Source organism: Pectinophora gossypiella, chromosome 6 (assembly GCF_024362695.1).
Source record: "Pectinophora gossypiella chromosome 6, ilPecGoss1.1, whole genome shotgun sequence".
NCBI classification, from domain to species: domain Eukaryota; kingdom Metazoa; phylum Arthropoda; class Insecta; order Lepidoptera; family Gelechiidae; genus Pectinophora; species Pectinophora gossypiella.
In genome coordinates this window covers 2,471,900-2,484,884 of record NC_065409.1, presented here as the reverse complement: position 1 = coordinate 2,484,884, position 12,985 = coordinate 2,471,900, and the positions used below count along the sequence as shown (strand labels likewise).

The following is a 12,985-nucleotide window of genomic DNA, read 5'->3' as shown; positions in this document are numbered from 1 at the left end:
TAACTTTTTTGACAAATTGAACTGTCATCATCATCATCAGCCCATTAACGTCCCCACTGCTGGGGCACGGGCCTTCCCTATGGATGGATAGGGAGATCGGGCCTTAAACCATCACGCGGGCCCAGTGCGGATTGATGGTTATTAACGACTGCTAATGCAGCCGGGACCAACGGCTTAACGTGCCTTCCGAAGCACGCAGGAGCTCGAGATGAAAACTTTTTTTTTGTGGTCACCCATCCTATGACCGGCCTTTGCGAAAGTTGCTTTACTTCAACAATCGCAGACCGAGCGCGTTAACCGCTGCGCCACCGAGCTCCACTTGAACTGTAACTGTAAGTCTCACTAAATGTCAAATATGTTAGTGCGACAGAGTCCTAAAGTGGGTACATTTTATTGCTCATGACTGTACGTAAAACTAATTAATAAAACAAGTCTTGAAACCCAGACGCAGGTATTCACTCACATCTCATTATTATTATATTATTATACCCTGCCCGTGGATCTACGTATTGCCTTCCCAAACAATTCAAAATGTGTGGTCGAACGCTGAACTCCACGATACAGGCCTTTAAGCTTAGTTTGGGAATCAGAGTTTAACAATTAATTTGTACATATTTGTCTTCTGTTTAATCCACTACACACTTGTACAGTGTGTGCGTGTGTGTGTGTGCATGTGCGTGCGTGCGTGCGTGCGTGCGTGCGTGCGTGCGTGCACGTGCGCGTGTGCGTGTGTGTCTGTTTATAGGGTTTGTTCGCGTGTTTGTGTTTGAATGAATGTGTTTGTGTTCGTGTTAAAGACTGTACCTACTTCATTCATACTGGCACTAAACTAAGAACCGTACCTGTTAGCAAATAGCGCAATACATACTAGTCCATAATAAAACGTAACTAATGCATCAACATTTAGCAACGGGCTTCAAAAACTAGGTCAATTCGAAGTACCGAGCGGATTATATAGGGCCGCACACTTTGCAAATTCATTCTGACATTTTATACTCACTAGAACTCACAAAATCTTGATACCATCCGAATAAATATATAGATATAATTAAAACACATAATAACGGGTTCTTACCGCGTTTAAATGGGGATATGAGACTCCCGATATTTCGACACTGTTGCAAGTGCCATGATCACGGGATGACGGGATGGAGTCTCATATCCCGCATTTAAACGCGGTAAGAACCCGTTATTATGTGTTTTAATTATGATAATAACCGCGTAAACATAAAACAATGTATATAGATATAGTTTATATAGATACAGGAAAATAATGAGCCGTGGGCCTAGTTGGTATAACGCTTGCCTCTCACTTTGAGGTAACAGGTTCGAATCCAGCACATGCCTAAACCAATGATTGTCGAATTTGTTTTCGAATGCATGTTTGGATCACAAATGATTATCACGTGCTCAGCGGCGAGGGAAAACATCGTGAGGAAACCCACATTCCCGTGAAATGAATTTTCGGAGGTATGTGACCTATATTGGGCTGGTTTTCCCTTCGCGGCTTGGAAGGCCAGACTAGCGGACCCTGTGAGAAACGGGATAATGCTAGGAGATGATGACACACGAAAAATAAAAAATAGTACCTACTGGGTGACAGCCCAGCACCGGGTGAGACCCCTCAGAGCTCCCCTTTGTTCGGCCAAGTGGTTAATGTTATTTGCGGCAAACTACAAAAAGTGACGTCAAAAAAGAAGGGGTACAGACGGACGGACAAGAAAGTGATCCTATAAGGCTTCCGGTTTTCCTTTTAAAGTTCGGAACCCTAAAAATAAAAAATCATCTCCCTAGCGATATCTCGTTTTTCACGGGGTCCGCTTACCTAACCTGAAGCATAGATCTTATATAAAATTTGACAGGTCCGGTTACTAATAGAAGCGACTGCCTGTCTGATCTTTCAACCCGCGAAAGGAAAACCAACCCAATCAGGTTAGGTAACATAGGTAACTCTGAAAAGCATTTCTCGGGAATGTGGGTTTCCTCACAATGTTTATACACAAATAAAATTATGGCCGTAAATTCCTTACGGGTTGGGCAGAACCACAAGAACCTATAATCAAAAAAAACTTCCAATCACTTTTGGTATACAGAGTCCTAAGATGAATGCTGATAGGTGATCGGCCCTTCGCCCATAATTTTCGAACGGATACGGTTGTCGTGTCGTCTGTCGGTTTTGACGACAAGCTCGGGAAGATAATTCAATTGAAATAAAAAACATATCTTATGTCATCCCGTGATGCAACAAACACTGTCGAAATATCGGGAGTCTCATGTCCCTGCTTTAAACGCGGTAAGAACCCGTTATTATGTGTCTTAATTATGATAAATAACCGCGTAAACTTAAAAAATATATATATTTAAGTTGAAATGTTTTGCGTTAGCAACCCTAACAGAATGTTTCAGAGGCTTCGTGGAGCTCTTGAGTGTAATGCACTTTAGGGGTAGAGCCACTCACTTTGCTTGCAACACCGTGCATTTTAATTTTATTTGAAAACCGGATATTTGAGATGGCTACCACAAACATAACTGCCTATATCTTCAACCAGATATTTATGTGCGACGAAGTCATGTAAAAAAAATATCATCGAAATCCAATTGTGCCATACAGTACTCTATACACTTACATAGCGGTCAAACACATAACCCTCCTTTTTGTTTCGGCGCAGTCGGGTAAAAAGTGGCTAAACGCAGTATTATTCCACGAAACACTTCTAGGAACAATTAACCACCTTTCTTCACTTCCGTTTTCCAACCACAATTTCAACTCACGTAATAGCCTGTTACAGACTAAAGGCACACAATTAGGTGTGTTAGCGTGACGTCTCAGGTTCGATGCTCGGCTAGTCACGAGAGCTCGTTACAGACAATTCCCCGGGATCACGACTGTGCGCTGATTAAAAATTAAATACGAAATCAGTGCTGTCTGTATCCTGTTCTGGGGGGTTAAAAAGGCCACATTGAAGCAATTCATTTAGATGAATTAAAAAATATAAAAGTAAGTACGCAATGCACACAAATGTCAAATAGCAATATTGCTTTCTTAGATGAATTGCTTCGATGTGGCCTTTTTAACCCCCCTAGCCATAAAGCTGTTTAGATGTTTTCTTTTTTATCAAAAAAGATAAGTAAGTAAGTATATTAATTGAAAAAAATCGAACCCGTTCCGATTTTTTATTTATAACAATATTCAAGTTTAATAATTTATAATTAACCACGAATATTTAAATTTGAATTTGGAACATTAACAATAAAATTAAAAACCTTATAGGTAACAAAAATAATATCTACTAGTAAAATGTATTTTTTTATTCCTAGTTACTCGTACTCATTTAATATTTTTCTGATATTTTTTTCGAAACATAAACTTGCGAGGTGCCTACTTTGGGTAATTAGATATTTAATTTGTTTTTAAATTAATCACGTACTACCACTACGCGGCGCACTACGTATCTAGTACGTACGTTTATAAAAATGCTATAAATGACGTCAAGATAAATTGAGAAAGGAGATCCACTCTAACAGTCTGAATAAAAACGTATTTTCGTCAATCGGATATAAGCATCGGTGGTTCAGTGGTAGAATGCTCGCCTGCCACGCGGGCGGCCCGGGTTCGATTCCCGGCCGATGCAACTTTTTTTATCTTGTTTTTTTTTATTTTATTCCGTTCTATCGACACCTTGACAGCTGCAAGTATTTGTTCAAATAATCATTTACGACACATCATTAATCAATAAAATCATCAATGTAAAGGTTATAGAACTTATAGATGAAATGAGTTCATATTACAAGCAGGTTTGTAAATGATTTACAAAAATGATATTCTACTAAAGTATCGAATAATATTTTGGCGTGTTTAATTTATTATCTATAGGTGTGTGTGCGGCTCAATAATATAATAACTGACTCCAGGATTTGTAAGGTTTTATTGACCTTAACAACCTGTAGTTTTGTTTGTCAGTTACGCTAGAAAATAACATACGTTCACGCCCATATCCCAATTGGGGTAGTCAGAGGTACATCCATCGCAAGATGACCTAAGTATCCACACCTCACCGAGCTTCCTGTTAGAACAACGTGATAGGTGGTGAGCGAACTGTATTAGTGGGAACTGCACTTAAGAGAAATTAGTCAGGTACATATGTAGGCCCCGATTCCTGCAGACACCTCCTAATTTTACTTTAAGTTATACCTGTACATACATACATAAACTCACGCCTATTTCCCACCGGGGTAAGCAGAGACTATAGAATTCCATTTGCTTCGATCCTGACACACTTCTCTTGCTTCCTCCACATTCATCAATCGCTTCATACACGCACGCCGGTTCAGAGTAGATCGAATTGAACCTTTTCTAAGGACATCTCCAATTTGGTCATCATAAGTCCTTCTCGGTCTTCCTCTGCCAGCCCTACCATCAACTTTCGCTTTATATACCGCTTCGCTTTATATAAGTTATACCTGTCATTTTCTTATATTATATGTCCACCGAAAAGGAAAGGGACGGATGATTGACAGCTCTTAATTTTAGAAAAAATGAGTAAATGAATGAATAACCCGGGCGAATCCAAAAGGAGCTCCCTGATACGCAAACCGTTTGACGTGTGCTGTCAACATAATTCTGTCGGGTTATTGGCCAATGTAAAATTTTTAGACGGTTGTTTTAGATTTGTGCTTACAATGGACGTGTGTTCCATAAATTTTATGCTTGTCGATTACCCGTCCCTTTCCTTTTCGGCGGAAAAGGAAATGACAGATAGAACTTAAAATAAAATTAGATGGTGTTTACAGGAATTAGCACCATAGTTACACTTAAATATTGAAATAACTTCTGCACACGATCATGGCATCATGGGTAAATCTATATCCGTGTTAATGCCACCTCATTTGGGTCACTAGAATATATAATTGCTACTAGGCCACTCAAAATTAGCCAAATGACACATGCAGATTACTGTTTGGTATTTTAATTGCCTGCGTAAACGATACTTCTCAGCAGCCAAGTAGGGGCCATCCAAATTGTATACTATACTATATTATATTAAATAATATATTTTTTTTATATTTATATAAGGAGCTCGGTAGCGCAGCGGTAAACGCGCCCGGTCTGCAATTGTTGAAGTTAAGCAACTTTAGCAAAGGCCGGTCATAGGATGGAGGACCACAAAAAAGTTTTCATCTCGAACTCCTCCGTGCTTCGGAAGGCACGTTAAGCCGTTGGTCCCGGCTGCATTAGCAGTCGTTAACCACCACTCCGCACTGGGCCCGCGTGGTGGTTTAAGGCCCGATCTACCTATCCATCCATAGGGAAGGCCCGTGACCCAGCAGTGGGGACGTTAATATGGGCTGATGATGATAATATGTTATATATTGTATTGTATAACTACATATTTATCTAAAACATATCCGAATCAGAATTACTTATTCAACGGAATTGTCATAGTTAAAATTGTTGAAGTTCAATTTAACATTTTTGAATCTACGTCATTTCGCAAGGTGTTATGGCTTAGGAGAAGAAATGACAACATACTGCAACAGCAACATCTTTTAACTCAATGTAGGTTAGGTATACATTACAAGTTATTTGATAACAAGATAAACACATTTAATACAAAACACAATTTAATATAAAACACTTTATAACCGACTACCGTCCGATATAAAACGTATTGATTCAGATCGATCATTTAAGGCCAAACTTTCCCATTATATAATACAAAATATTTCTATTTAGAGCATTCTATAACTTTGTTTCTGTATAGCATCGTAAGCATGATTATTATTAAGTAAGTATTTCTTATGTAAGTGACTGTAAGTCTTTAATAAGAAATAAAGATTCTATAAACCTAATACAAGGCATTTTTATCACGTAGGTAAACATTAATCTTATTTTCATAAAGCTAGCTTCACATGAGCTTTAAATTTATTTTCTGACAAATTCTAAATACTGTTTGATATTAAATTGTAAAAACGTATTATCATAACCCCAAAAAAGGTGAATTTAATTTAATTTATTTATATCACCATAGAATAAAAAATACCCGCTAAAGACTAAAGGGGAGGGCGCGGTCTATCTGTCTCCCCTGGTAGTTGCGGCTTCCGAGTACATTCCGCTTAGGGACGGTACTGAAAAGTATCGGCGCCCGAAGGACGTAATATACGATCCCGACGACCCGATTACTCTAGCCATAGAGGCAGCCAATCAGCTCGCGACACCTAACACTTCAGGACCCCGATACCGACCCCGCCGGCGTGGTCGACGATTTCCCTCATTCAGCGCTTATCGCTATCGACCCCCTAGAGTCGATTAATTCTTTCAAATATTTTTCCTCTCAGACGACGCCCTGAGCCGAGGTTCGCGCCCAACTGGGCACCCTCAGGCCTGTTGTCTTAAACGTTGTACCGGGTGAGAGCCTTCAGCGCTCCCCATTTGTCCGGCCAAGTAGTTAATGCCATCTGCAGCAAATCTACAATAAGTCACGTCAAAAAAAGTTTTTCATGAAAAAAATATTATTTTTCGTAAAATAAAATATCTTATTTTTTCATACCATTATACAAAATGAGAATAGCTATTTCGCGAGCACTAGCAATATCCGATATGGTCTAGTGGCTAGGATACCTGGCTCTCACCCAGGAGGCTCGGGTTCGATTCCCGGTATCGGAATATCTTTTTGAGTTGTTTGATTTTATCCTCGACTTTTTTTTGCTTTTTTCACTTATTTTTTGAAAAAAAAGGACATTCTAATTGCCGAAAAATAAAACGTACATTTTACCTACTCATTTTAAGATCAGTTTTTGATCATTTGTATGAAATGTACCCTAAATGAAAAAATAATGGATTTAAATATAGTTTTTAGTCTTCTATACTTTTATGACTTGAGACTCTGTCCACCCCGATAGCAATTACGAGCGTGATTTTATGTAATCAAAATCCACCATACTAGTTTCTCCAGTGAACCACAAACCATCACTTTATTCGAGTAGGGTAGCTGAGCTTGTAACTGACCACCCGACATGCAGGGTAACTTCCCGGTCGACCAGTCGAGCGCATCCGACCATGCTAACAACTGAGCTATAACGTGCATCGCTCAGTGATTGTTTTATAGTTTTACTGTTTCCTTTGATAAATATCTTGCATTTGCATTTTACTACGCGGTTTCTTTAGGGTTAAAATCTCCGATTAACTCTGCCAAGCTTTATTTATTTATTATATTCTCGTGTGGGCCGTGAGAGCAATAACCGACCTTATCAACCCTGGTGTCATGGTTACTGAGCTGCCATAGGCCCCAAACATTGCTGATGTAACGACTTATACTGTTTAATAAAATAAATCATAAATCTCGACGGATGCTCGTCACTGGCCCCGATTCCTGCAGACATCTCTTAATTTTACTTTAAATTATACCTGTCATTTTCTTATCCGCCGAAAAGGAAAGGGACGGATGATTGACAGCTCTTAATTTTAGGAAGAATGAGTAAATAAATGAATAACCCGGGCGAATTTTTAGACGGTTGTTTTAGATTTGTGCTTAAAATTGACGTGTGTTCCATAAATTTTATGCTTGTCGATTACCCGTCCCTTTCCTTTTCGGCGGATAAGAAAATGACAGATATAACCTAAAATAAAATTAGATGGTGTTTACAGGAATTAGCACCACTATGCTTATAAAAAGTCAGAACACTAGTTTTTGAACTTTGTCTGATCTAACCAATACCGGGCATTGAAGCTGTTTTAAAATTTAATCCATATTGAAATCATATCCCTAGCATTATCCCGTTTTTCACAAGGACCGCTCACCTAACCTGAAGATTTGACATTTGTTCCGATTTTCATAGAAGCGACTGTCTGTCTTACCTTCCAATCTGCGAAGGGATTGCTGCCCCATATAGGTTAGACATACCTCCGAAAATGCATTTCTCGGGAATGTGGGTTTCCTCACGATTTTTTCCTTCAACGCTGGACTTCTGAGCACGTGATAATCATTTATAATCCAAACATGAATTCGAAAATAAATTCAACAATGAATCATTGTTTTAGGCCTCTGCTTGATTTGAACCTGCGTCCTCAAAGTGAGAGGCAAGTATTCTACGAACTGGGCTACCACGGTTCCATATTAAAATATAATCACTAAAATGTACTTACTGAACTGCTTAGGTACTCGTAAATAGTAGACGGGATTGCTTAACGTCTTCCGAGGCACGGATCATCTTACTTTCGGACAAACAGCTGATCAGTCTGAAATGCCCTAACCTAACTAAGGATCACAAAGCGATTTTTGTGACATGTCCCATCGGGATTCGAACCCAGGTAGATTGCTTTGAACGGCATTCACTACTCAGACATACTCTACACCGCCGAAGTCACATTTTCTAGTGCAAATTATAATGTTGAAAGATGTGAGATACAAACATTGTATGCTCTGATTCTCTACGAGTACGTGAGATGTGTACAAAGAAACTTCGTCATGTTTCGGCGCGTGCGCACTTTAAAGCGGTTCCGCACTGGATTAACTCCCAAAGAAAAAACTCCTGTTGTGGCTTTCTGTACCTGTTGTCCTTATTTCTGTATCTTGGGTCCATTGTGCTCAATAAAGTATTTTATAATATCTAATTACAAGCGAATATTCCTGTGAAGGACTGCCTTTGCATTTGTGTTACCTACCACTAAGTATGATTCTGCATAGTTTCTGTTTTTTTTTTTTTAATGTTGAGGAGGTATTTTTTTAACGTGACATATTGCTCATTTGCCTCAGAGGCGAGCGGAAATGATGAGTATACGCTTAAATGTTTAAGTAGGTTAAGTTTACACTATACAACCTCCTTTTTCAAAGTCGGCTAAAAACCAAGTTGACATGCTTTTTGCATGATTGGCTAATTTAATGCGAATTAGTAGAATCACAAAGTTGACTGTTTGCACTAAAAATATAGCTTTATATTATAGTGATCAGCCTGTAATGTCTTAACCAATCTACTAATCACAAAGTGATTTTTGTGATATGTCCTCACCGGGATTCGAACTCGTGATCCCCAGATCGTGAGCCCAGCGCTCAACCACTGCACCACGGAGGCCGTTAGGGAGATGATGATGTGTTTTATATTTCCACGCTAGACTGGAAGCGAATACCTACAAAGGTAAAAAAGAATAAAAAAATATATAAAGAATTAATTGTATTGTATTGAATACATAAAAAAATCAAGATACGAGTAAATATCCCATCCCAACATCTTTCTTAACCCGCTCGTCCGATTCCACTCCCGCGCAAGCAATTCTCGTTCATTTTTCTAGTGCCCTCTGGCGGTCTCCTGTGGAGATTTTAATTGGAAATTGGCCCTCTATTTGTAATGCTCACAGCCAACAGCATATAAGACTTCACGCTGGGTGGTCACCCTAACGTATTTTTTGCTTGTTTAGCCACTAAAATAATATAGTAATAATTCGTGTTACGCCCTCGATCATAATTGAACTAGCGGCACAGTTGTATCTTTGTAGGGATAGTTATTGTATTTTAATTTTATTTTAAATTTAGAATTAGTTTAATACGAGTATTTAAGTGCTATCTAACGGCCTCCGTGGTCCAGTGGTTGAGCGTTAGGCTCACGAGAAGGTCCCGGGTTTGAATCCCATTGGGGAAATATCACAAAATTACCTTGTGAACCCTAGTTTGGTCAGGACATTACAGGTTGATCACCTGATTGTCCGAAAGTAAGATTATCCGGATTGTGCTTCGGAAGGCACGTTAAGCCGTTGGTCCCGGTTAATACTTACCGATGTAAGTAAGTAGTTTTACATGAGTCATGTCAGAGGCCTGTGGCGGCTCAATAGCCCTGGCACTAGGGTTGATGAGATTGGTAAGCCACCTCTCAACCCACACGAGACAGAAAGAGTAGTATTATATTTAAATCATAATGCAGTTTACAACGTACCTTTACACAAACTAGACAAATCGCTATGTACCTAGACATTTTGTGACGAGTTTAATGTAAAGTCTAGGTGAGATGATATTATAGTCGTTATAATGTCAAAGTATACCTGCTATGTACATATATTCCTATTATTAATTTGTGGATAACTTCGCACAGCTAAACTTGTCAGTACTATTCCGTCCCAATGAAACAATTAGTTATCACGCAAGAATCAATATGTTTGAAACAAACACCTACCTAAGTGTATAGTTGCTTATCGTAACAAAAATACCTTTTTTAGAGAGCTCTTGTATATAATGATCTACATCCCATAATGGTTCGAATCTTAGCTCGGTATCTAAACCACTGAATGACTTTGTCAGTTGAAAATCTATATAATATATTAGATAAGCTGCAACATTATCATTACCTTTTGTAAGATAGTGTATACAAAAGTATTTAGCTTTCCTGTGATAAGAAGGAATCTGCTTGCTTGATAGTCGATATTTGATTTTTGTCCTGCAGGCTATTGTACACAAGACTACCTATTAATATACTATTGCGAAGCTCTGTGTGTCCTAAATATGCGGACGAGTGGAGTAAAGTTCAACTATTGAAGTACGATTTCTGGTCATACTTGTACGGCGCGTCTGTCGCGCTCACTTGGTGCTTCCAACCTCTTTCTTTTATTCGACGGCTGAACATATTCCTTACACAACTGACTAGGATAATAGAGCTTTGCAACACGGAAAGATAATATCTATTTACTCAAGCCAGGACTTAGAGTAAACAATTTTTAACTCATAACAAGAAAGGTACAAGACTAAAAGTCGTATCTTGTTAATGCCCGAAGGCGCTAAGCCAGGACTGTGTTTTTAGCGGCCGACAAGAGAGAAAGATTGCTCAGTCCATACCCTGCGGGTTATAGGCAAAAACAGGGCTGAATCAAGGATAGTAACCGGCCCTTTCTTTAGGATAATAGGCTAGTTTTCAACTAGTCAAATTAGTTACTTTTTACTGAACGTCAAAACACGAAATTTGTAGAACAACGTGATAAAATGTCGCACTTATTATTACGTTTTCTTGATTAAAATTCATAAGTTAAATAGAAAAAATAAAAAGTTTTCGTTAGTTTAATTCTGTCTTTATTTAGTAATCAGAATTTCATAATTTATCTTGAATCTAGTACCTGACCCAATTATTAACGGCCCGTAATATCTATATAAAATCAATCGTTGTTCGTTTGTGTGGCTAAAACTTAAGAATGACTGGGCCGATTTGGCTGATTTTCGTTTTGAAATTTTTGTCTTAGTCCAAGGAAGGTTTTAAATGGTAAAAAAATAGGGGGGAAAAATGGTTAATGTCCTTAGGGTAGGAGGTATGAAGTTCACTGGATCATCTAGTTCATCATAATCTTGAGTGTCGACCCCAAATATGCCATAAATTACTTATAAAATAGGTAAGTAGATCATGTCGGAAATACGACACTCCCTCAGATGACATACCACCTTACAAATAAAAAATAAACCTGGGATGAACGTGGGTTTAAGTATTTGACAGCCAAGCAAACTTGAATCCAATTATTATACAATTCAACTTAACTTCATCCCTGGTTTATTTTTTATTTGTAAGGTGGTTAGTGTGTCGCGATCAGCTAACACAGTTTATAAGATTTTGACTAACACAATTATGGAAATAAAAATATTTGAATTTGAATTTTACGCCTTCTATGATGTTTCGAGGGTATGTTTGAAGCCCAATGCTTAGAGGCAGAGTAAAGGCGGATGCCACACATGCTTTACCACAAATATTACCCCGATACCGACCCCGCCGGCGTGCTCAACGATTTACCTCAATCAGCGCCTATCGCTATCGACCAACTAGGGTCGATTAATTCTTTCAAATATTTTTCCTCTCAGACGACGCTCTGAGCCGAGGTTCGCGCCCAACTGGGCACCCTCAGGTCTGTTGTCTTAAGCGTTGTACCGGGCGAGAGCCTCCAGTGCTCCCCATTTGTCCGGCCAAGTAGTTAATACAATAAGTCACGTCAAAAAAAAAACACAAATATCAAAATACACAACGCGTACATATTGTTACTAACATCCTGGGTCCAAGTTACCCGTAATAAAAATTATTTAATTTAATTTAATTTAATTAAGAAGCGTGCGGCGTTCTGCGGCAAATCTACAATAAGTCACGTCAAAAAAAAAGCGTGGGACGCATGGTGTGCGGAGCATATGCATCGCAAAGTTACGCCTTAAGGCGACATCAGACAGGTATAAGTACCTACTGGAGTCGTGTGGGTAACTTGTTTAATAGCTCGCGTAAGTTGAATACTTCAAAAATCAGGGCCCCAAAACTTTACAACGTCTCTGCCTACGGTTATTCTCGTTGCACAAATTGCAATCACTCTAGTGCAATTTAATCAATAGTTCATTTGCAACCCTTCGTTTAGTATAATGGAATGTCAATTAATGATGATGTATAGCTCAGACGGTGATCTAAAGAAGGCAAATACTTAATAGTTAAATAAAGAAATAATCATTTCTTTCTTGCTTCTATGCTTCTGGGAGCAAATAAAAAACATAGAACACGTTCAGCTGCTTATCTTCCCGGGCATGTCGTAAAAACTGACAGAGGAATTGTGTCCTCGAACATGATGGACTAATGTTATGGGCGATAGACTGACGCTTACCATAAGGTTCATCATATCCAGCTTACGACATCGTATCATCAGAGGCTGCAAGTTGTCTTTGATTACTTGTGGCTCTGCCCACCCCATTAGGGATTACGGGTGTGATTTTATGTATGTATGTATTTGTCTTGTGGTTCACCGGCTTGCTTCTCAATCGGGGCGCGCCGGTTCGAACCCAGGTAGGTACCGGATTTTTTGTAATTTATCTTAAATGCGAGGAAGAGGGGGAGGAGAATGTGAGGAGCTCGGTGGTGCAGCGGTAAACGCGCTCGGTCTGCGATTGTTGAAGTTAAGCAACTTTCGCAAAGGCCAGTCATAGGAAGGGTGACCACAATAAAAAAAGTTTTCATCTCGAGCTCCTCCGTGCTTCGGAAGGCACGTTAAGAC

At 39.0% G+C, this 12,985-nt stretch overlaps 1 protein-coding gene, 1 long non-coding RNA gene and 2 other non-coding genes across 4 annotated transcripts in view; 3 read left to right on the top strand and 1 right to left on the bottom strand.

Moving 5' to 3' along the window:
- LOC126367414 (uncharacterized) overlaps window positions 1-12,985 on the top strand; it is a 97,650-nt gene that overhangs the window by 34,106 nt on the left and 50,559 nt on the right. The window lies entirely within an intron of this gene.
- Window positions 1-12,985, bottom strand: part of LOC126367294 (uncharacterized) — a 537,003-nt gene that overhangs the window by 516,207 nt on the left and 7,811 nt on the right. The gene's annotated exons all lie outside the window — the stretch shown is intronic.
- Trnag-gcc (transfer RNA glycine (anticodon GCC)) lies at window positions 3,562-3,632 on the top strand. The gene has a single exon. It is a non-coding gene; the product is annotated as a tRNA-Gly (tRNA).
- Trnae-cuc (transfer RNA glutamic acid (anticodon CUC)) lies at window positions 6,593-6,664 on the top strand. The gene has a single exon. It is a non-coding gene; the product is annotated as a tRNA-Glu (tRNA).